This window comes from Chenopodium album, chromosome 17 (assembly GCF_948465745.1).
Source record: "Chenopodium album chromosome 17, dcCheAlbu1.1, whole genome shotgun sequence".
Taxonomy (NCBI): domain Eukaryota; kingdom Viridiplantae; phylum Streptophyta; class Magnoliopsida; order Caryophyllales; family Amaranthaceae; genus Chenopodium; species Chenopodium album.
The window spans coordinates 9,010,260-9,032,803 of NC_137850.1; the positions used below are offsets into that span (position 1 = coordinate 9,010,260).

The 22,544-nt window shown below is 38.1% G+C and overlaps 1 long non-coding RNA gene across 1 annotated transcript; it reads left to right on the forward strand.

Annotated features, from left to right (window-relative positions):
* The first annotated feature begins 19,996 nt into the window (after positions 1 to 19,996).
* Positions 19,997 to 22,508, forward strand: LOC145587553 (uncharacterized). The gene is made up of 3 exons (XR_014101300.1): positions 19,997 to 20,258; positions 22,210 to 22,332; positions 22,418 to 22,508. It is a non-coding gene; the product is annotated as an uncharacterized LOC145587553 (long non-coding RNA).
* The last annotated feature ends 36 nt before the right edge of the window (positions 22,509 to 22,544 follow it).

Here is a 22,544-nt window from a genome sequence, read left to right on the forward strand (position 1 = left end):
GCGAACAAAGAATGCATAATTCAGCTAAAACCGAGTTAAGTTTGAGTAAAACTTACATGGATCGGGAAAAAAGATGAAATGAGCTTTGGTTTGCAACTAGTTTGAGCGAATTCGGTTGAGAATTGAGCGAGAACGAGAAGATTGAAGTTTTGAGCAAATGCGAAAAAACAGAACAGCAGCAGCGGAAAATGAAGAAGAAAGGGGGGGTATTTGAAAAACCCGACCCCGTCACCAAACGACAAGTTTGTCGCGTGGCGACAAAGCCTGTCGCTTGGCGACAAGAAAAAATAGCGGCGACAAGCAGTTCCGGCTAGCTCTGGAGCGGCGATAGAGTATAGGGCTCCATAATATGGTTATGTGAACCTCATGCAGCGGTTTGGGTTCCTTGGTACGCCAGTTAGCCCCTCTAAGAAACTTGACATGATTTAATGATTGGCTCGATTACGATTAAATCAAGTGATCGACCTGGTAAAAAGATTGTCTCACTTCGCTTAAAGCGCCTGAACATTGGCTCATTACAAAGGCACCAACATAATGGTTCATAAACAGCAAAAGCACCGACGTAATGGTTCATCAACAGCAAAAGCACCGACGTAATGGTTCACAAGCAAGCAAAAGCGCCGACGCACTAGCATAGCAAAATCAAGTTCAAGCAAACTTTAAAGGATCAACAGGCGTTGGTCTTCGGTGATATTCTTCGGAGTATTGTCACAACAAATGAGGATGACTTCAGGCGAAGATATCTTTGACAGCGTTCCTAGCTTGTGGAGGGTTGTCACAAACAACAGGAGGTGATTTCCGACGAAGTTATCTTCGATCATGTTCCCTGGCTTGTGAAAGATGGTCACAAAGCAATGGAGATCGTTTCAGGCGAAGCAGTCTTCGATGGTGTTCTCTAGCTTGCAGAAGACTATCACAACAAAAATTGGAGGCAGTTACAGGCGTAGCGGTCTTCAGGTGGTATCCCCTAGCTTGAGGAAGATCGTCAAAACAAAATGCAACAAATCGGTTACCTTTAGAGACGTGTGCTCGACGGTGCAAGATACGCGTTTCTTAACTCTTTTATCTGTTTAACTAACTCTAGTTTGCAGGTCTCGGCGTTATAAGAATGATTTGGGATCGCAGAACGTTCCAAACCATTCTCCGTCCCTATCGCTACTTTGACTTTCGTTTTCGAAACTTGCGTTTCTCCAAACTCAGTCAAAGTAGGGGCTTCTGTAGACACCCATTTGTGTCTCCCCAAAACCAAATCCAGTGATGAATAACTTTTGCGTCGAATGATTATCGAACGAAGTGAAAGTGTGAAAGGTCAGGTGTTGCGGTTAGTTTTTATTAAAAATTCTTTCTTTCTGTTTTCGAAAAACAACTCTATTTTATGAAAATAGCCAATCCAGTTTATTTTGGTCCACGACAAGGGTCCAATAATAGTGTAGTTGTATGGGGCTTGCAAAGAGCTTTCCAACGATATATTATAAGCCCAATTCCGATGAATAATGAGGAAGTTATGGCCAAAATACTAAACTGGGCCCGGTTTGATCTTTACATGCGGCCCGATGATCTAGGGGAGGGCCCAATGTTAATTATTATTCCTAAAGTTATTAGAATTAATTATAGTCTTCTAGAATTCTCTAGAAGGTTCTCTTAAGTCCTAATAAAATTAGAATTAATAATTATATTTTGATAAGTTTTACTTGGAATAAAATATTATTTTATGAAAAATACGATTTCAGTTTTCATACGGACTTTACAAGTCAATTTTGATTGATAAGTGGACTCCGTGTTTGAAAGCGCGTAGTAATCTAGGCTGTCGCCAAACGACAAGCCTGTCGCTACGCGACAAGCCTTGTCGTCACGCGATAGACCTTGTCACCAAGCGACAAGTTTGGTTTTGCGGCGACAGCGTGGAGTTTTATTCCTTATCAAATTCTACCTATTTCCGGGTTGTTTTCTTATAAATTGGGTCCTGAACCTCCGTTTTTATTCATCAAAATCTATAATCAATTCTACAATCTACAATTAATCTATTCTCTCTAAGCTCTCATCTCTCTAGCTTTTTACAAACACGATTTCGCATTCACAAGATCTAGAAACACCTAGCCAAGTTCGAAGTTGCCTTCGCCCTAGACGTGAAAGGTTATAATTTTTGAGGGTTTGGTCCCTAATCTCTATTCAATTATTTAATTTGATTGTTTGATTTTATACTTTTCCTTGAAGTTACTAACGCATGTATTTTGTTATTAGAAAGAGATACGAGGCATCAAAGTATGTAATCTTATTGCTCTATTCTTGTAGAATCATGTTTAAATTTGTTTAATTCCTAGCATCATGTTAGGATGTTATTATTGTTTTCTAGTATCATGTTTAGGGTGCTTCCTATGCTTTCTAATATCATATCAATAGCATGTTAGTATCGTGTTAGGTCTAAAGCTTTGATCTTTAATGCTTAGTGACATGCTAGGATTTGTTATTAATCTTGTTAGTATCATGCCTAGGATCTTGCTAATATTATGCTTTAACATGATTATTTTGTTATTATAGTTATTGTTATGATAATTATGATTATTATTATTATGATTGTTATCATGTTGCTTGATGCTTATTTATTGTTATTGCTTGATCACGCCTTTTATGCATGTTTAAAGGGAATTTGTACTTGTAATCACGCTTAATAAGATAATTAATGATCTTGTTTAGGGCTAATATGATTATAATTCAAGTGATTGCCAATAATAGTTTTATTTGTGCATTAATATTCAACCAACATAGATTAAACAGGTTTAGGGTTAATCTATTGATTGCATGTTAGTCAGAAAGCGCACATGAATACGAGAAGAATAAAGTAGAGGCCTATTTAGGGCAGGTTCAATCTCTTTTAGGTTGGATTTGTACCTTCATCCCCGAACACCAGTCATGGTTCCAAACCTTTTGGAGTTGACGATCTCCTGGATCGTTAAGGGGTGTAACCTTCACCTCGTGAACGGTTTACAAGTTCCTAAAACTTGTTGGCGACTCTTTTACTCTAGCTTCCTTCCCTTTCGACGCCACCATACTTAAGTGTATGATCACAGTGGGGTTCAAGTTTGGGGTAATGCTTGAAATATTCCCTACAATAAGTTAGTTTATTTCTAACATGATTAGAGTTCTCCTATCTTCTTATGGAGTATGCTTCTCAAAACTTCTTCTAAAGTTTTTCAATATCAATTCTCTAAGTGTTGTTGAAAGTTCAAGTGTGAGTTGACTTAGGTTTATTACCTAAGAAGTGGTACAAGGATTTGGTTAGTACCTTGTGAGGATTTGATACTTATGATTAAGTTTGCTTCTTACTACTTGCTTTAAGGTAATATATTTGTTGTATGTCTACAATGTGAATAATGTAGTGGTGTTGAGAATCACATGGGATTTGTAGTTAAAAACTTTCTTGAACTTCTTATCTTTCCAATTTTTTTGAGAATTTTCACGATTTGGAATATGGCAATATGTTTTAATATTTTGAAAATAATAAATCATTATGAGGTTTTGGTTTTTCCCAAAGTGTCATACATGTTTCATGATTGGAAAGATTTTTGCGATGATATAATATTTGTTATTCATGTCATCAATGAGTAGAATATGTTTTGCATTAGCATGATCTATGTGTACCTTAAAGAGGTCTTAAAGAATTTCTTTAGTGGAGTATGCTAATACGCTTAGCAATGTGATAAATAGTGACATGCATTGCAATTTATTTTAACATAGCATATATTTGTGAAATAATGGTGTGCAATATTTTACAAATTTTATTAGTGAATGATTTTTAACATTGTTTAATTTTGCTTCATCTTTTACTAAGTATCTTTTTAGGTACAAAGGTTGTGAAATACACTAGCTTACAGGAAAAGTTGTTCATAAAATTTCCAGAAGGCAAGTGTTGGAGATTAGTAGTTGGTGAAGTATGTTCACTAATGCGCTATGTTATTTTCAAGGATTGGACTTGATTAATTAAGGTTTTGGCAATTCAAGTTTTGGGTTGTCTTGTTACTTTATTCACATAATGGTGAAAGTGACATATTTTCTAACCATTTGTGCAAATTAAGTTGATGTTGGTAACATGCTAGTTTTCCTTATTGGAAAAGTATTCTAGCAAAATAATTTTGCACTATGGTAAGGAAATTTGGGACATGTAACAATCCTTGATAAACTTGTGGAAATATCGAGGGGGATAGGCCTTAAGCCCGTGTGAAAAGATTAAAAACATTATTTTCCTATCCCTATGGCATGTGTTGTAATGCTTGATTGAGGGCTCTTTTGAGTTTTCAATGGGTCAACAAACCATTTAGGTTGGTGCTATTTGAGACGCACTTGATTGATCTGCCGCTTGAGGTTAAGTCCTTTGACACTCTTAATGAATCCAAATGTTTGAGTGGACGCGCTAAAACTTTGGAATCACCGTTGTTTATGATTATTGTGAGGTTGAGCATTAAGCTCTTAATGAATCCATGGTCTTGTGGGGGTTAATGGCTACAATGTAGCGTTTGTTGAGTTCTTAGGAACATGTTTTAACCCCATTGACTAAGTGCTTTTGAGAAGTGCTTGTGATTCACCTATGTGGTTGTGAAGACTAGCCATCTTCTATGGAAAACTTGGGCGGATTTCCTAGAGCTTCCAATAGACCTAAGGTGAATATGCTTGGCTATAAAAGAGCATATCTCTTCGCGGAATTCAAGTAAATTTTGGAGTGATGTATGTGTTGTGGGGGTCTTGCACTAAATCTTGGAGTTTCAAGGTTCGTCCTCTCCATGATCAAGAGTCTTAAAGGTTTCAAGGTTTTTCCACCCTTAGACTTGTAGTTCATTGCCTCATTTTACTAAGCACTAGATTTCAAATTACTTATGTAATATCTAAGTGTTATTTATTGATCTCCTCTTATGCCCAATATGTTGCTTATCCTCATCTTTTGTTGGCTTTTCTTCCCTTACTTTAGTGGGGGATTGTTGGAAATAAAGAAAGGAAATTCAAAGGGTCAGATATGGGCGCCCAATCAGGTGCCCGATCGGGCGAGCCCCGCCCGATCGGGCGCGAGAGGAGTCGTAAAATTCTAGAGTTCCGCCGCCCGATCGGGAGCGAGAAGACGACTGGAAAAAGGGAGTGTCCGCCCGATCGGGCACGTGTTTGTCCGTTGGACTCCAACGGTTCCCTTAGATTCCTCTTCTTGTTTGATTTCTTGTAACCCCCCATTTAAGAGGTTGATTATGGTGTTTTAATCACCATAATATTTCTGATTTCATTTCCTTGTTCATAGAAGATTCCTCCATGATCTTTCATCTTCTTCCATCATTCATTTCTATAAAATTGGAGGATGTATTCTGATTTTGAGATATACAAGAAATACATATCAAACACAAGCTTGCTTAAACACATACTCTATATTGGGCATAAGTTACTTGGGTCCAACCTTCCACCCAAAAGTGACTTTGTGTGGAAGTGGTGTGTTAACCCTAGGGAACGTGCCAGCGAATACAATTGTGCACCCCAGTTGCGCCGGAATTTCGTTTTCAAGTCAGTGATTTGCATCACGACACACCGTACTCTTTCATTGTCATAAGATCATATTTTCGATCTTCTTATTTTAATTTCAATATAACCTTGAAAATACTTCTTATATTACAACAATTATTATATGTACTATACATACACACATGTTTCAAAGCATCTATGTTGTTTGCAAACCACGACTAAATCAACAAAACATGAAACCTCACCTAATGAATATATACGTAGTATTATCAATATCCATTTGCTTAACTTAGCATAACAAAACATGGCAAGCAAAGTGAACCATAAGGTTGGGAACTACTGATTAGCTCTATCTACAAAGATTTTGGATTTGCCCATAACGATCAAATTATATCGAGTCTTGTTTCCACTTTTCCAATCATTCTAAATACATTTTTAAAATATTGGATTTTCCGTTCTTTAAATCGTGTATCCCCATCACTTGTAGTGATTTATCATTCAATGAATGACTGAAAAAAAACAAAAGGGGTATATGAAGAGAAATCTAATTCGAGTTTTTAATTCAAATGTTGCTTTGTACATAATCAATAATCAAAGCATTACCAATTGTACCCCGTCTTTCTATTCAATCTGAAACTCGACACTAATACCAAACAAAATTTCATGATAATTTGTTCAATAATGTTAGCTACCGCTAAATTCTTATAGTGATAATTCAAGGAATATATAACAGATTATTAATTAAAACGGAGAAACCGCATACTCTTAATGATACAATTACGGATTCTAGTACAGTGAAAAATAAATACATGCATGATGATACGGGGTATATGATCATGAATATATATAATCAAATTTAGGAATTGTAGAAGTAAATAAAGAAATAATACAATGTAGCCATTTTTTTTAACATAATTAGAAGATATATTAATTAAAAGGCTTTAGCCTTAATATTCACAAAGATAGTCCCATAATATTTACATTGATAAACAAAGCAGTAGCAAAAAAAACCTAAACACAAGGCCATAGATACATCCGAAAATAAGCTCCCACAAGGAGCAAACTGTACATCAAAACTAACCCCAAAAGCAATCTGCTTCCCAAAAGCAAAGCTATCAAATTATAACAACCATGAAGCTAACCCAAAATATATATCCATCCATAGAGAAGAGAATGAGAAGTAAACAACCACTAAGTAGTTGCTGCTGCAACCATCCTGCTTTTCTCTGCTTCATACAGATCCATGACACACTCTGGAACCAAGTAGTGAGTTTTATATCCCACTGCCATCTCCCTTCCCAAAACAGCAAGACGGTGAGCCAATTCATTAGCCTCCCTTGGAATGTGAGTGACTACAGCAACCTCAAACTTGGAAAGAACCGTGGCAACATCACAAATTGCAGCAGTAAGCTCATGGTGAGGATTAGGACCTGCTGACATTAGCAAATCCCTAAGAACTTTGGCATCTGTCTCCACAATCACCTTCTGAACCCTCAGATCCTCAGCAATGGAAAGGCCATCATTCAATGCATACAGTTCAGCTAGGAGAGGAGAAACAACATCATATTTACATGAGAATCCAACATACCACGAGCCGTCTGATCTCCTAATAGCACCTCCTCCAGAAGAGACTGCTGAGTTGAGCCATGCTCCATCAGTATTGATTTTAAAATAGCCCTCTCTAGGTTCCTCCTAAGTTGTAGCAGCAGAACTTGATTCCCCACATTTACTTTTATTATTGACCTGTATCAAGGAACTTGAAATCTTATAATCGAAATAAAACTTAGTAAAAAGTGAAATCGGACCAACTTGTTTTTCTTCAAAAATAGAAGTGTTTCTATGAATCCAAAGATGCCACAAAGCAGTACCAAAGATCAGTTTCCACTTTTTATCTAAGCCAAGGTTATAATTAATCCAAACCTCCCAATCAGAATTTTTAAAGATGCTAAAATCAAAGTTTTTTGGAAGATAAATTTTGCTAAAAATATCATTCCATAAGATAGATGAAGCAAAGCAATCCCTAAAAATATGTATATGAGACTCAGAGTACATATTACACCTGGAACAAATAGGAGAAATAAGAGGCATGTAAGCAGACAAGTTTTCAGCAACAGGGAGAATCGAGTGAGCACAGTTCCATAAAAACATTCTGTACTTAAAAGGAATTTGTATTTTCCAAAGATTTTTCCAAGATTTTATATCAGAAGAAACTAAGCACTTCCCCTGTAAAAGAAAATGATAAGCATATCTAATATTGAAAATACCATCCTTACTCAAATCCCAAGTTATAAAATCCTCTAAATTAGCAAACTTAGACAAGGGGGTGGCCTTGATCATATTAAGAATATGTTGAGGGAGAAGATGATCAATGTCATTCAAAAACCAAGCCTTATCCTTGATAATATTAGAAACTTTCCAATCAATCATGTGGGAGGGAATATCAGTAAGTATAACATCCTTCAAAGGACCCTTCCCTAACCAATGATGATGCCATAAGGAAGTAGCAATTCCATTCCCAATCCCTACCCTTAAACCTGAAGCAAGCAATTCCCTCCCTTTTAAAATGTCTTTCCAAATTTGAGAGTGAGAACGGCTAGCATGACAATCAAACAAACCTCCCTTCCTAAGATATTTTTCATTAAATATCCTAACCCAAAGCTTTTCTGGTTTGGTAAGAACAAACCAACCTAACTTAGCCATGAAGGCTATATTCCACAATTTTAACCTTCTAATCCCTAGACCACCTATTTTCATAGGCTTAGTAATGTGATTCCAACCTATTCTAGTAGAATATCTAGACTTATCAACCTTATTCCACAAAAATTTCCTGCAATTTCTTTCAATATCATCACAAACAGCAAGAGGAAGAATACTAGTCTGCATTAAATAAACAGGAAAAGAAGACAACACAGACTTAACCAAGGTACACCTCCCTGCCATATTCAACAACCTAGATTGCCAACCTTTGATTTGATTGAAAGTTTTATCAAGCAAGCCAAAGTAATCACTTTTTTTTAATTTGTTAGGATGAATTTCAACTCCCAAATACTTGCCAAAGGAAGTAGTGGAAGTGAAACTAAATTCAGTGATTAAATCTTTTCTCACATTATGATTCATTTTCTTTGGAAATATAACAGTTGATTTGTTCTGATTTACTCTTAATCCAGAAATATCCCCAAAATCCTGTAAGACTTGCATAATTAGTTGAATATTACTCTTAGAAGCTTGTCCAAAAAGGAAAACATCATCTGCATAAAAAATATGAGATAAAGAGATTGATTTTGTTACCTTAATAGGCTTCCACAAATTCTGATTTACCTTGTTTTCTATCATGAGAGAAAGTCTTTCAAGGCACAAAACAAAAATATAAGATGACATTGGATCACCTTGCCTTATACCCCTAGAAGGGATAAACTCACTAGTAATTTCCCCATTCCATAAGACAGAAATTTGAGGGGAAGTAATACAAAACATAATCAGATTAACAAAATTCAAGGGAAAATTAAAACCAATGAGGGTCTCCTTGATGAAATTCCATTCCAAAATGTCATAAGCCTTTTTTAAGTCAAGCTTAAGGGCCATGATATTCTTTCCAACTTTAGCTTTATGAAAGATATGTAACATTTCCTTAATAATGATAACATTATCCTCAATTCCCCTACCTTGAATAAAACTGGATTGTAAGGGGCTAATCAAAGTATTCAAAAAGGATCTAAGTTTACAGGAAATTAACTTGGTAATTAATTTATAAACAGTATTACACAATCCTATAGGTCTAAATTGAGTTAAATTAACTGGATTATCAATCTTAGGGATTAAAGAGATGTAAGATTTATTGATATCCGAATTAAAACAACCATTAGCAAAACTGTCAACACATAACTTATGAAGAATGTGACTCAAGGAATCCCAATTAGCTTGAAAAAATCTTGGTTGGACACCATCCGGACCAGGACATTTCATAGATTCCATGCTAAACAAACAATTCTTCACTTCAACCAAACTAGGACTATAAGCTGCCAACATCAAATTATCTTCCATTGATATCCTGTTAGAAGGATTAAAAGAACCAGAACCACCTCTATTTGTTATTTTTTACTGAAAAATATTATTATAGAACTCAGTAGCCATATTTTTCAAAACTGAGTCATCAGTGATCCAATTATCATCAGAATCTTTTAAGCACAAAATCTTTCCCCTACTTTTTTTTATTTTTGCTAAAATATGGAAGTATTTTGTATTTAAATCACCATATTTTCGCCAATTAATGCCAGCCTTTTGTGCCCAAATAATTCTTTCCTTATCATAAATATCTTTTAATTCCTTTAACAAATCTTTTTCTAAATTTAACAAAAAAACCGAATTCCTAGTAGCTAAATATTTCTGGATACCACCTAATCTTGCCAAGAGTCTATCCTTTTTATACTTTAGATTTCCAAAAATATTATGATTCCAATTTTGATATTATTTTGAAAATTATTCATGCCTAAGATATAATTATCACACAGTTCCAACCAATTACTAACAAAAAACTCATTAAAATCCGGGTGAGAAAGCCAAACTTCCTTGCAACGTAAAGGAAAAGGGCCATTAACTCTCAGATTAGAGCAATCAATTAAAATAGGAGAGTGATCAGAATATGTAAAAGGAAGATGAAAAACCTTAGTGTGAGGAAATTGCTCCACCCAAGCTGCGTTTCCAAGAGCTCTGTCAAGACGCTGCCTAATCAAGGTGGTACCCTCCCTAGCATTGCTCCAAGTAAATGGATTCCCATTGTATCCCATATCAAACATACCCACTGCATTAGTAAAATTGTTCATATCCCTACATTGTGCATGTCTAAAGCCTCGTTCCCCAGATTTCTCACTTTGCGAAGTAACCTCATTTAAATCTCCAAATAAGAGCCATGGAGTGTTAGACGGAGGAAGATCATCCTGCATTCCCCTTCACATTGCATGCCTCTCTTTAGGCCTTGAAGGAGCATGCATACCAGTTACAAGAGCTTTATTGTTGGTATTTTTGAAATGGAACAAGGCATGAAAAAACGAAAAATCCTCCTTGAAATCAGCCACATCCACGACATTCTTCCAGAATAGCCAAATACCTCCCCATTTATCATTAGCTTCGACAGCCTTAAAATCATGAAATCCCAATTGAAGCATAACCTGCCTAGCTCGAAGATCATCTGATTTGGTTTCCAGAAACACAAAGACAGCAGGGCGATGCAAATTAACTAAATGACACGCATGAGGTATAAATTCGTCCCTATAAGCTCCCCTCACATTCCATAAAATGAACTTCATTTTCAAATTTGGCAACGGGCGCTGCAAAGTAATTGAAGGGCGATCATTCGGGCCTGGATTCGGAGGAAGGTAATACACCTCCCAATCCCTCCAAAACTCGCTCATCCCTATTGGTAACACATCCTCTAATGACAATGGGGTCATTTGAGCCACTATCTCCCTCGACCCCTGAAGATACCGATAATATCGAATCTGCAATTGCATCCCCACCACCGCATCCTGAGAGATGAATGTTGCGATAAGGCGATTTGCCATGTTTTGACCTCTGGTTTCTAATTGCAAGTGAAAAACCGGAATTCTTCTTGGAATTTGAAAAGGAAAAGTTCGATCCCTTTCCTCCGCCCGAAGAATAGACAGAGCTTCCTGTTTTCTTTTCAGAGCATCCAGTAACCTCACCGCCCCTGTTAACTCCGTCGGAGAACCCGGTCGGCGCTTGATCAAAAGAGTTTTTATCATTGGTGAAGTCGGGAACAATTGAAGCGTGTTCGATTTCGACCCCGATCCCTGCTGCAATTCGTGCACTGGAATCCCCTGGAGAATTAGCTCCTTTCCTCGAAAATTCGAGCAATTCCCCTGATCTGAGTCCTTGCGTCTCTGGTAAGTAATCATGGGAAGAGCGTGAGATAATGGGGGTTGATTTTGGTTCTGCATGGCTAGAAATTGAATGGTTTTGTATTTGGGAATTGGAAGTAGTATTTAATTCTTTTAAAGCAGGGTGAGGAAGATGATTGTGTGAGACTACCTCACTATAAGAAAGCTGGGGGTTAGAAATCAAGGGAGTAGGTGAAACATCTAACTGCATTTCTTCCAAGTGGCTACTCGGGTTTGACAACTTAGCATTAATGACACTTGTCTCCTCCAAAGATGAGATTGAAACACAATCCACCATCATTACTTCAGTTGAGATATTAACTTCAGTAATCTCATTGTTAGAAGGAGTAATATTGTTAATTACTGATTTTGAATTAGTCTCTGCAACTCCAATTGCCTTCTCATTAACATCCAGATTAGGAACTAAAACCTCAGAATTATCATCCAAATTAGCAATAATGACATCCACATTAGGAGAAGCAGCAGCAGTACCCTTCTTACTAATATCCAAATCAGCAGTACTAATCTTATTAATCTCCAAGGCTATGTCAACTTTATTAGCCTTCTCATTTGTGACACTAGCCTCACCCAATTCTTTCCTTTTATACATAAAATTAGTACTATTATTTTTTTTTTATTACTGAGTTTATTTTTATTGTTGCTATTATCAACAATATTAGTTTTAACAAATTTATGGTTGTTGTTATCAACCAAGGAATTGCTTTTAATATTACCCTTCCTGTTGTTATTATCAACAGATTTTGTGAATTTCTTTTTATTAGTCACTAAGGTCCATGGACCAAAATCACTTTGTGACACATTGTCAACCAAAGTATGAGAAGACTTTGACTTTGAAGATGACCCAACATTCTGAGGCCCAACAATCTGAGGCCCAACACTCTGAGGCCCAACATTTTGAGGCCCTATATTCCGAGGCCCAAGATTAGAAGTGGGTTGTAAGACAGTAGCAGAATCATTCTGAGATCCAACACTTGTAGAAACTGAAGCACCAAAACTCAAATTGACTTCTGCTGATTTCTGAACTGGAGAAGCTTGTTTCACAACAGCTGTTGAATTAACTGCCACCTCTTGTTTTTTATTGAGCATGCAATTGGATTGAACATGCCCCACTTTGACACATGTGAAACATAAGGTAGTCACATTCTCATATGCAATTTGCTGCCACGCGCCACCAATCCACACTTTAGTCACCAAGGGTTTACTCAAGTCAATTTCGATACAAACACGAGCATACCGCCCCCTTGTCAATCTATCGGTGGCGTAATCCACCCGAATTGGAGTCCCTGCAAGCTTTGCAATTTCAAATAGAGCATATTTGTCAAAATATTCCACCGGCAACTCTGTGAAACGGATCCAAACGGTCATCTTATCAAAGGGATTTTCAGAAGGTCTAAAATTCGGTTTCCATTTCGCCATCATCAAGTAATGGTCAAAAACAAACCAAGGGCCTCCAAACAAAGCCCTCTCGTAATCATCCTCCATCGTAAATCGGAATAGAAAAACATTATGACCAAGATCAATTGTTTCCAAACCCCCTTTGATTTTCCACATAATTCGTGCTCGATTAAGCATAAGGCAGGCCTAATTGAAGTACCCAAACATTTCCCCATTAAGGTTAAACCCCATGGTTTCCTTAATCTATCCAAGGTAACCCTATCAAATCTGACAGCCAATTCCGAATCTGGACCAAAATCTTCATCTTGAGTCCATTCAATCGATGTTGCCACAATCTTTCTAGCTTCCTCAAACCATTGTGAAGAACTAGCCACAACCTCACAAAAACTAGCAAAAGGAGGTTCCTTCCTCACTAAATCAGTCATTACCTCATCAGAAATGTGAGGCGGATCAGGAGGGTGGGTGTTATCCACCATCTTAGAGAGACAATGAAGAACAAGCTTTTCCTTTTTTTAGAGAGAATAAACTTTTTAATTTCCTTTTTTCAGAGAACAACAAAAAAAAAGTATTAATTGACTATAATACAATGTAGCCATGAATGATCAAAAAGTAATCCTATGACGCAAGAGTTTAATAATCCATTCAACTAACCAAAAATAATATACATATGAAAAGAATACAAGTTAAATAATAGTGACTTTGTTAAGTTATAGCACTCAAGTAATCAATATAAGTTTGGCAGATTAAATCATAGTGCATCAAAAATCTCATACGAATCACGAGTTGTCTTGAAAATATAGCACATACATTCCAACTTACATTCATTCCATCTTATATCTACGGAAAATTAATTAATAACTAAGCATTGGAGTATATGTGTACCTTTGTTTATGTTTGAGATATTACTATAATCAAACGTGCAGGGCTCTAGTTGGTTTTTGCATGAATAATTATATTTTGTGCTCAATTGGATAGAGAGTGTGCTGATAACGTGTTATGAAATAGGGAGACTTATGAGAGATTGGGAGAGAACTAATGTATGTATCTTTATTCTATATGATAAGGGTATATATACATACAATATAATTAGGGTTTGTTTGGATAATAATAAACCCTAGATTTAGAATATTCTGGATGATACAAGAAGGGTAATGGGCATCCACCTAATATTTCATAACAATTTTCAACATTTTTTTTAATTTTGTTATATATTTCCTTTTTATTTTTAAGATCTCAATTTAAATCAATTTTTTTTTTCGGATTTTTGTTTATTGTGTATTTAATACTGTTTTTGTAAATTTAAACTAGATTTGCAAAACAATTTTTTTTATTTGATCTAACTTTAATTACGTTTTTAAATTGTTATTTCCACTTATGCTTTTCATTTACATAGTTATTCGAAGTGTTTACTCTTAGGTGATTTTAATCAAGTAGAGTTTTATCGGATAAATTAGGTGGTAGTTCTTTTATTAGAGGGCTTGATCTTTTCCTTGACTGGAGGTTAGAAAATGATGTTGTTGATGTTCCATTTTCGGGTTCGAAATTTACTTGGACGAACATGCGGTAGGATGGTGATTTAATAATGGAGAGATTGGAAAGGGTTATGTGACTTCGGGTTGGTTGGAGGACTTTTGGGATGGACGGATTTTTCATGAGCCAATACTAGTTTCTAACTATACGGCTATTGTGTATGAATCGAACCTGAAAGGAATGGTGTCCTTCGAACAAGTGTATTATTCTGATAAAGGGTTCAAAATTATTAGAAGCTAATTATTCAGTGAGGTCAAGTGATCGAAATGCCTAGCTGGAGACCGCTTCCAATCAGTAATATTAATGAATAATTAATATTACAGCTTAATCTTGACTGAACCCTTCGGGTCACACCCAATCGAGTAACCGATCCGAGACAACAAATTAATCCGATAGGATTAAATGAGTTAATAGAGTTATTACAAACAAAGACGTCGGATTCTAAGCTTAGAACGTCGAAACCGAGCGTCGCAAGTCGAGTCAATTCTAGGAGTTGACCAAATGATGAAATTGGTCAAACAACATATTTACCTAAGCCCGGATGCCTAGTGTAAGGTCATGATGTACCTCGATGGTTGGACAAGACCTAGGACAAGAACACGTGCTTAAGACACCAACCGCACCACTCGAGCCTAACATGCTAGGTAGCTTTGCTCGTCTTGGCTGGTTGTCGCAACACGAGGCCTAGCTAGCATGCTAGACCATGTGGGCTGCCAAGGTGCCCATCACTAGGCCCAGCGCACTAGGTGGCCTATGTGTGGGCTGGCCATAGCGCCCTGTAAGGCTGGCAGCTAGCCAAGCCTTGCGACAAAGACCTAATAGCAGGCCGCATATGGGGTAGCAAGGCCTAGTTAGCATGCTAGGCTATGCGAACAGCAAAGCCGCCCAGCATGAGGCACAACGCGCAAGCTGGCCTGTGCGTGGGCTGTCTGTGCCGCACAACAAGGTTGGCTTCCAGCTAAGCCTTGCAATAAAGCATAGCGGCAACACGACCTTGGAGCACAAGGCTACTATCACAACACGCCTTGTTTCCCAAGGTAGCTGCTGCCAGCTGGCGGATGGTGGGCAGACAACCAACCTTGGTCCCCAAGGCTTGGTGGTCCTCCCACCTACTCTCCTTGTTCTTGTGCCACTTGTCGTTTACTTATTGCATGAATATTTAATTTAATTTAGAATTAAATTAAATCATTCTTTTCTCACTCTATCATTTCTCCAACATGGAAAGATGATTGAAGTTTTTGGGAACCTTTGCCTATAAATACCAACCTTAGGAGTTGGGATTACTCACTTGAGTTGAACTCAATAAGGCATCTCCCAATAGGTGAGAAAACCATTAAGTTCATAATACTCTAGTCTTTCTTGGTCTAGCCCCGACTAAGCTTCCGGGTAAGGGTCGGGTCTCGAGGGTGTGAGATGTTGGAGGCTTGGGCATTTGCGGGGCTCGACGCTTTCAAGTCCAAGCTCTAAGAAAGAATGAAGCACGCATCAAGGGTATGATCGTCATTTCATCTTAGTTAATTAATTATGTTATTAATTATGTTGTTAATTAATATGCATGTTTTAGTTGCATTAATTTATGTGCTGGTCTTGGGGTCGGGTTTTAGTTCCGCGTGGTATTCAACATCACGAAACCCAACAGAACCCTCTACAAGTTCGATCGAACCGGCCGTATCAACTGGAACAATGGTGTCTTAATTCCCGGAAGTTAAACATTTGGTTGGTTCTTTTTAGCCTACTCCTTTCCAAGGGTCACTGGCTTTTATTCTTGCAAGGAGACAGCGTCTTGTTCGTTCTCATATTAAAAAATGATGCCTTGTTAATAAGAAGTTTTGGGGGTAAGTTAGAGGGGGTTCATGAATGATCTTATGTCTCTTGGCTCGGAAATTAATACCATCCATGAAGGGGGTGCTTTTGTTCAATCTCTGTTGGATATTGTTCCTCAATGTCGTCTATAGTTCAATTATTGGCGGCAGCGCCTAAAGTGTAACTGGCTTAAAGAAGGTGATGCTCCGACTAAAAGGCTTTTCCTACAGGTTAAGAAAAGGAGTAAATTGAATGAAATTCTCACTTTGCAGGATGAGAAAGGTGTATGGGTTAAGGGTCATGTGGCGGTTTCTACTTTGATTACTAGTTTCCTACAAACTCTTTTCACTCATGTTGTTGACAATGACCATGACTCTTTTATTGATCTCCTCTTATGAGATATTCATTTTCCTTCTTCGGCAGATGCAGATGTTTTGTCTTTGGACTACCCTTTCACTCAGGTTGAGGTCCAAAATGCAATGTTTGATATTGTTGCTTCTAAGTCTCTAGGTCCATATGGGTTTATTGCTGAATTTTTTCAGACTAATTGCACGATTGTTGGAGACTCGATAGTGGACAGTGTTCTTCATTTCTTTTCTACAGGTTACTTGCTTAAGGAGTTTAACTCCACTCTCTTAGTCATGATTCCGAAAGTTGATTCACCCGAATAGGCCTCGCAGTTCCGACCGATTAGCCTTTGTAATATGATCTATAAGTGTATTGCCAAGTGCCTGGTTGAGTGTCTCAAGGTGGTGTTGCCCAGTTTAATTTCGGATTATCAGCATGCTTTTATTTCAGGACGGCATATGGAGGACAACATTTACCTCTCCCATGAGCTTTTGAACTTCATTAATACTAGACGACATTTGACTCGTCTAGCAGCAGTTAAGGTGGATATGTCCCAAGCTTATGATAGGGTTGATTGGCTTTTCTTGATCAAAGCCTTGCAGGCCTATGGGTTCTCAGATCGGTGGCTGCACTAGATCTCACAGTACATTTTCACCGTCTCCTTATGTACTATAGTTAATGGCCAATCATTAGAGGCTTTTGATCCACAATGTGGGCTTCGATAGGGAGACCCTCTCTCTCCATATTTGTTCTTATTCTGTATGGATGTCCTTTCTCGAATGATGACTTTGGTGGAGGATATAAAGCTTTTCCATGGTGTGAAAATTTCAAGAAGGTCGCCTTCTATCTCTTATCTCTTCTTTACAGACGATGCTTTATTTTTCTTTAAAGGTAGTTCGAATCATATTTGGTGATTGCAGATATTCTTCATAGATTTGGTAGAGCTTCGGGTCAACATATTAGTTTTAACAAGTCTTTTGTTATTAGTCCCTCGGTTTCTTCTTCTAATGCGGCTCTGTTTAAAGACATTCTTAAGGTTACTCCAGTGTCTCACATGGGGATTCATTTAGGGGTCCCTTTTGATATTACAAGGAAGAAGTCGGCCCACTTTGCCTATTTGGTTGAGAAGGTAAAGGAGAAAGTCTTGGCTTGGTCTACTTGCAGACTTTTGGAGGCAGCTAAACTCATCTTGATCAATACGGTTCTTCTTAGGATTTCCTCCCACGTTATGAAGTCTTTTAAGTTACCTTTGGTAGTCACTAATAAGATTGACTCATTGATCATGCAGTTTTGGTGGGCCAAACAGGGAGCTTGTAGTACACAATGGGTGAAACGAGAAGTTATCCAATGACCAAAAGGAATGGGGGGGCTAGGCATTCAGTCAGATTCTGTTATGAATGATGCCTTACTTTTCAAGCAAGTTCAGAGGATGCATGTTCATCCTCAATTGCTAGTTGCTCGAGTTTTCAATGACAGGCAATCGTGTTTTTTGTGCCCTGACAGTGTTTTTAGGGGTTTCTCAGGTAAAGTATCCTAGGCTAGACGAAGTTTGGTTAATGTTATGCTTAAATTCAGACAGGACTTTGCTTTGAAAATAGGGTCAAGATGAAATTTGCTTACTTGTAGTACTAAATGGGTTAATTCAAAGATTCCAGTTGTGTGTTTAAACTAGAACTTAGTGGCAAGCATGTCTTGGAAAGTGAGCGACTTCATTAATCAACATACTAGGACTTGGAATGCTGCAATTGTTCGTCAGCGTTTTGAGTGGGAAAGTGCCCAAGAGATCTTGAAGTTGGAGTTGCCGTCTACTAAGGAGGCAGATTTCTTGTATTAGCCAGCTACTACTACAGGTATTTATACGGTCAAAACAGGGTATGCTTTCCTTACTGACTTTTCAGAACCTCCCCATCGGAAGGAAAGCCTTGATTTTTTCAAACTTATTTGGCACCTCCAACTTCCCCCTAAGTGGCATATTTTATTGGAAATTGGGCCACAATGGTATACTAGTGACAGCTAACCTTGAAGCCCGAGGTATGGATTTAGATACTATGTGTCAACTTTGTGACAGTGGTGATCGGGAAGATGCTATACATCTTTTTCAGTCATGTTCTTTGGCTAAGTATGCATGGGATTTAGCTAGTGCAACTTTTGTCTACAATTACTCTACATTTATTTCGATTCAGGAATGAGTACAAAAGCTTATCCTGCTTTTTTATAGTCATGAAGGTGTCCATAGTTCGGGTAACACTTTGTTGCCACTCTGTGAGCTTTATGGGTAACTAGGAACCAACAGGTCTTTTAGGGAACAACTGGGGTTAAATCTGGAGGAAGCATGGAAGAGTCTCCAGGACTACCTTAAACCCGACCTTCGCTGTCTAGGATTCCTTCAGGTTTATGATGATAAATGCCTTTATCCACCAGGGTTCTTATAGGCTAGGCTTGGCCATGCGACAGAGGATTCTTTGGGCCACTTAGATTGCATCGTTGCCATTGATGGGTCTTGGAATAAGGAGATGGGCCAGTATGGAATTGGATGGACGACTACCTTCACAAACACAAACGAGATGAAGGTCGGAGGGAATTTTGGGATTACTGACGCATCACTTATGACAGAAGCGATAGCTTGTGTTTTGGCTTTAAAGTGGGCTCTTTGTCATAGCCTTATGAGTGTTTTAGTTTACACAGATTCGAAGGTCCTGGTTACTCTTCTTCGACGACCAACCAATACCAATGTGACCATGCATTGGACATTACAAGAGATTCGTCAACTTGGATCTCATTTTCAGCTCTGTAATGTCCTCAAGGTAGACCGGGACAAGGTTTAGCAAGCACACCTGATTGCTAATGATTGTCGTACTAATCCAATTACTTTTTCTGTTTAGTTTTTTCTTGTCCTTTATATGTTTTCTGCCTTTGTAAATAAAAGAAAATCAAATCATCAACTATATACTAAAAGACAAACCAGTAATGATACGTGTCAATCTTCTGGTGTGCCCTTAGTATTTATTATTCTTTTGAAAAAAAAATCAATTATGGTATAAAATAATAAAATAATCTTATACAAAAATAATTTTTTTTTTTTTTATATATCTTAATAACAAAGATAATTACTTGAAATAAATAAGATTTGATATACTTTTCCATTCAAAAATTTATGACTATAATAAAAAGTTTTAACATAATTTGCGACTTACTTTCATCACTTCAAGAAAGTATTCATACATATATTTTCCCTGATAAAAATAGTTGTTTATTTATTGATTAGAATTCACATCAAAATAGTGTGTATTTTTTTTTTTTTTTTAAAAGATTTTTTAACTTTTGTAAAATAACCAATCCCTACCCATTAAAAAGTGAGAGGTGGTCAAACATGAAACTAATCAATGAAATTCACTGTTCATAAGGTTGGCAAAATTTGGAGAGTTTGGATTTCTTACATTTGGGTGCTATTTCGTTTAATTTGTTGAGTCACCAAATTATACTTTCTCCCATTTTCTCCTCGTGAACTGCTATTTGACGCCCGCAAATTACTCAAAACGCCCGCAAAATTACAACGAAATTACCACTCTACCCTTGAACCACTCTACCCTAAACCATTCTCTTCAACTCCCTTCAAACCAAAAAAACAAAAAACCACCACCACTTTCACCAACACCCAACCCCCTTACCACCACCACCACAAGCACCCAAAAACACCACCGGAGAACCGCCAAGATGCCGAGGACGAAGAACGTCGGACGGTCGAGGGAGGAAGACGGCGTGCCGGAGGAGCAGGTTCGGTTTTTTTTAACGCTTGACCGAATCGCCCAAAATAGGCGGTTTACCCATGGTCAAACCGCTCAAGATATCCGGTTTGACCATGGTCAAACCGCCCAGTGAAAACGGTTGACCGTGGCCAAACCGGATTCCCTGGGCGGTTTGACCGTGGTCGAAACGGATTTCATGGGCGTTTTGACCATGGTCAAACCGCCCAGGATATCCGGTTTGGCCACGGTCAACCGTTTTCACTGGGCGGTTTGATCATGGTCAAACCGGATATCTTGAGCGGTTTGAGCACTGGAATTTAAATTATTATTTTTTTTTAATTTAAATTTATACTAATAATATATTTGTTTATTAATTGTTTAGATTAATTTTAATATTTGTTTAGTAAAAAAAAAATATTTATTTTATGTATAATTTAAAAAAATATTAATTATATATATTTGTTTAATTTAAGTTCACGTTTTATGTATAAGAAATTAAATAATATGTTCGTATATGTTTAGCTTTATTAATTATATGTTTAGGAAAAAAATGATATTGTATATGTTTGTTTTTTTATATGTGTAGCTTTATTAAATTTATGTTTAGAAATAAAATAATGTATTTGTGTATTTGAATTTTAAAATAATTAGGTGTATGTTTAGATAATCAACTAGTATAGTTTTATATTTTACGTTGAGTTTAATTAATATATTTGGTAAATTTTAGTTTATATATTAATAGCATTATATTTAGGAAATTAGATAAAAAAAAGTAATTGCATTTATATTTCTATATATATTAAATTTATTGAATCGTATACCAATTACATTTATTAATTAAATGACAGCCACGAAACATAAGGAGGTTAAACATCGAGTTCACACATGTCGAAGGATCAGGTCCTCGACATACACGATCTCGAGGTGTTGATGCTTCTGTTCGGAGGGAGAGGGCAGCTTCTCGAGCGGCGGATGATGACATGTACGATTATGATCCTGATCATGACTACATGGAGGATGCCTCGACTTCCGCAGGAGGCGAGCACGAGGAGGCGCCATCAGGGGTTTTCGTCATGCAAGGTAGAGGAGGGAGGTTTGTGGCTTCTAGTAGTGCGAGTACGAGCACTGGCCGTACTCGTAGGTCTCGTGCTGCTCGAGACGCGGATACTACTTGGCTTGTTCAGGAGGCGATGCCGGGGGGTCCAGTTGATGGGAGTCTTATTCCCAGCTACGCGGCTCATATTGCGTCACGTATTTGGGTCGGACAGGATCGTGAGCCGTTGAGGTGCCACAGTAGGATTCAGTGGTGCAAGTCGCTGCAGGAGTGGGAGACAGAGTTGAGTGCTGATTTACGTGAGCGCGTTAGTGTCACTGGACTACGACACTTGCCGTCTATCATGCATTCCCACATTGATTGGCCTCTGATCTCTGCGTTCGTTGAACGGTGGCAGCCGGATACGAACACTTTTCACCTCCCTTTTGGTGAGATGACCATCATGCTACACGACGTCGCTTACATTCTTGGGATCCCCGTTGACGGGGACTTGGTGGACATGGTCAGCGACAGTGCGTCTCTCCAGGCTGATTTTCAGGAGTTGCTGGGGTTGAGTAGGGATGAGCTGTTGGTGAAACCAAGAGCAGTTTGGGAAAACGGTGCTGTTGCGGTGACTACCATTTATGAGCGGTGCAAGTTGCTGGATCGGGTTCCCGACGTTCAGTTCATGGCTTTCTTTGTTACACTCTTCGGTAGCACCTTATTCGTTGACAAGAGTGGTAACCGCCTTCTTCCCTCCTGCATTTTGGAGTTGAAGAAGTCTACTGACGATCTTGACCGTTACTCTTGGGGGTCAGCTGCACTTGCTTTCCTTTATCGTCAGTTGGGTATCGCCTCCCGTGTTGAGTGTAAGGCCATTGGTGGTTGTCTCACGCTTCTCCAGGCATGGATATATGAGTACTTCCCATCCTTTCGGCCATGTCAGGGAGCTTTGGTGGTACAGCCTGGTGAGGCTCGTGCCTCGATGTGGGATACTAGAGCACAGTCCAGGGATGAGCACCGACTCGCATCATTTCGGGCCCGACTTGATCAGATGACTGATGCTGAGGTATGGTTATTGTTTTATTAAATGTGTAATATTGTTTAACGTGTTGTCATGTAACGTAACATTCTTATTGTTATTGCATATGCAGGTTAACTGGCGGCCCTACTCTCTCACCCCTGCGCAGGACGTCCCGAGGACCACTTACATGGGCTGTATACAGTGTCGGGACATCGTCGAGCCGTATATCCCAGACAGGGTCTTACGGCAACTTGGTC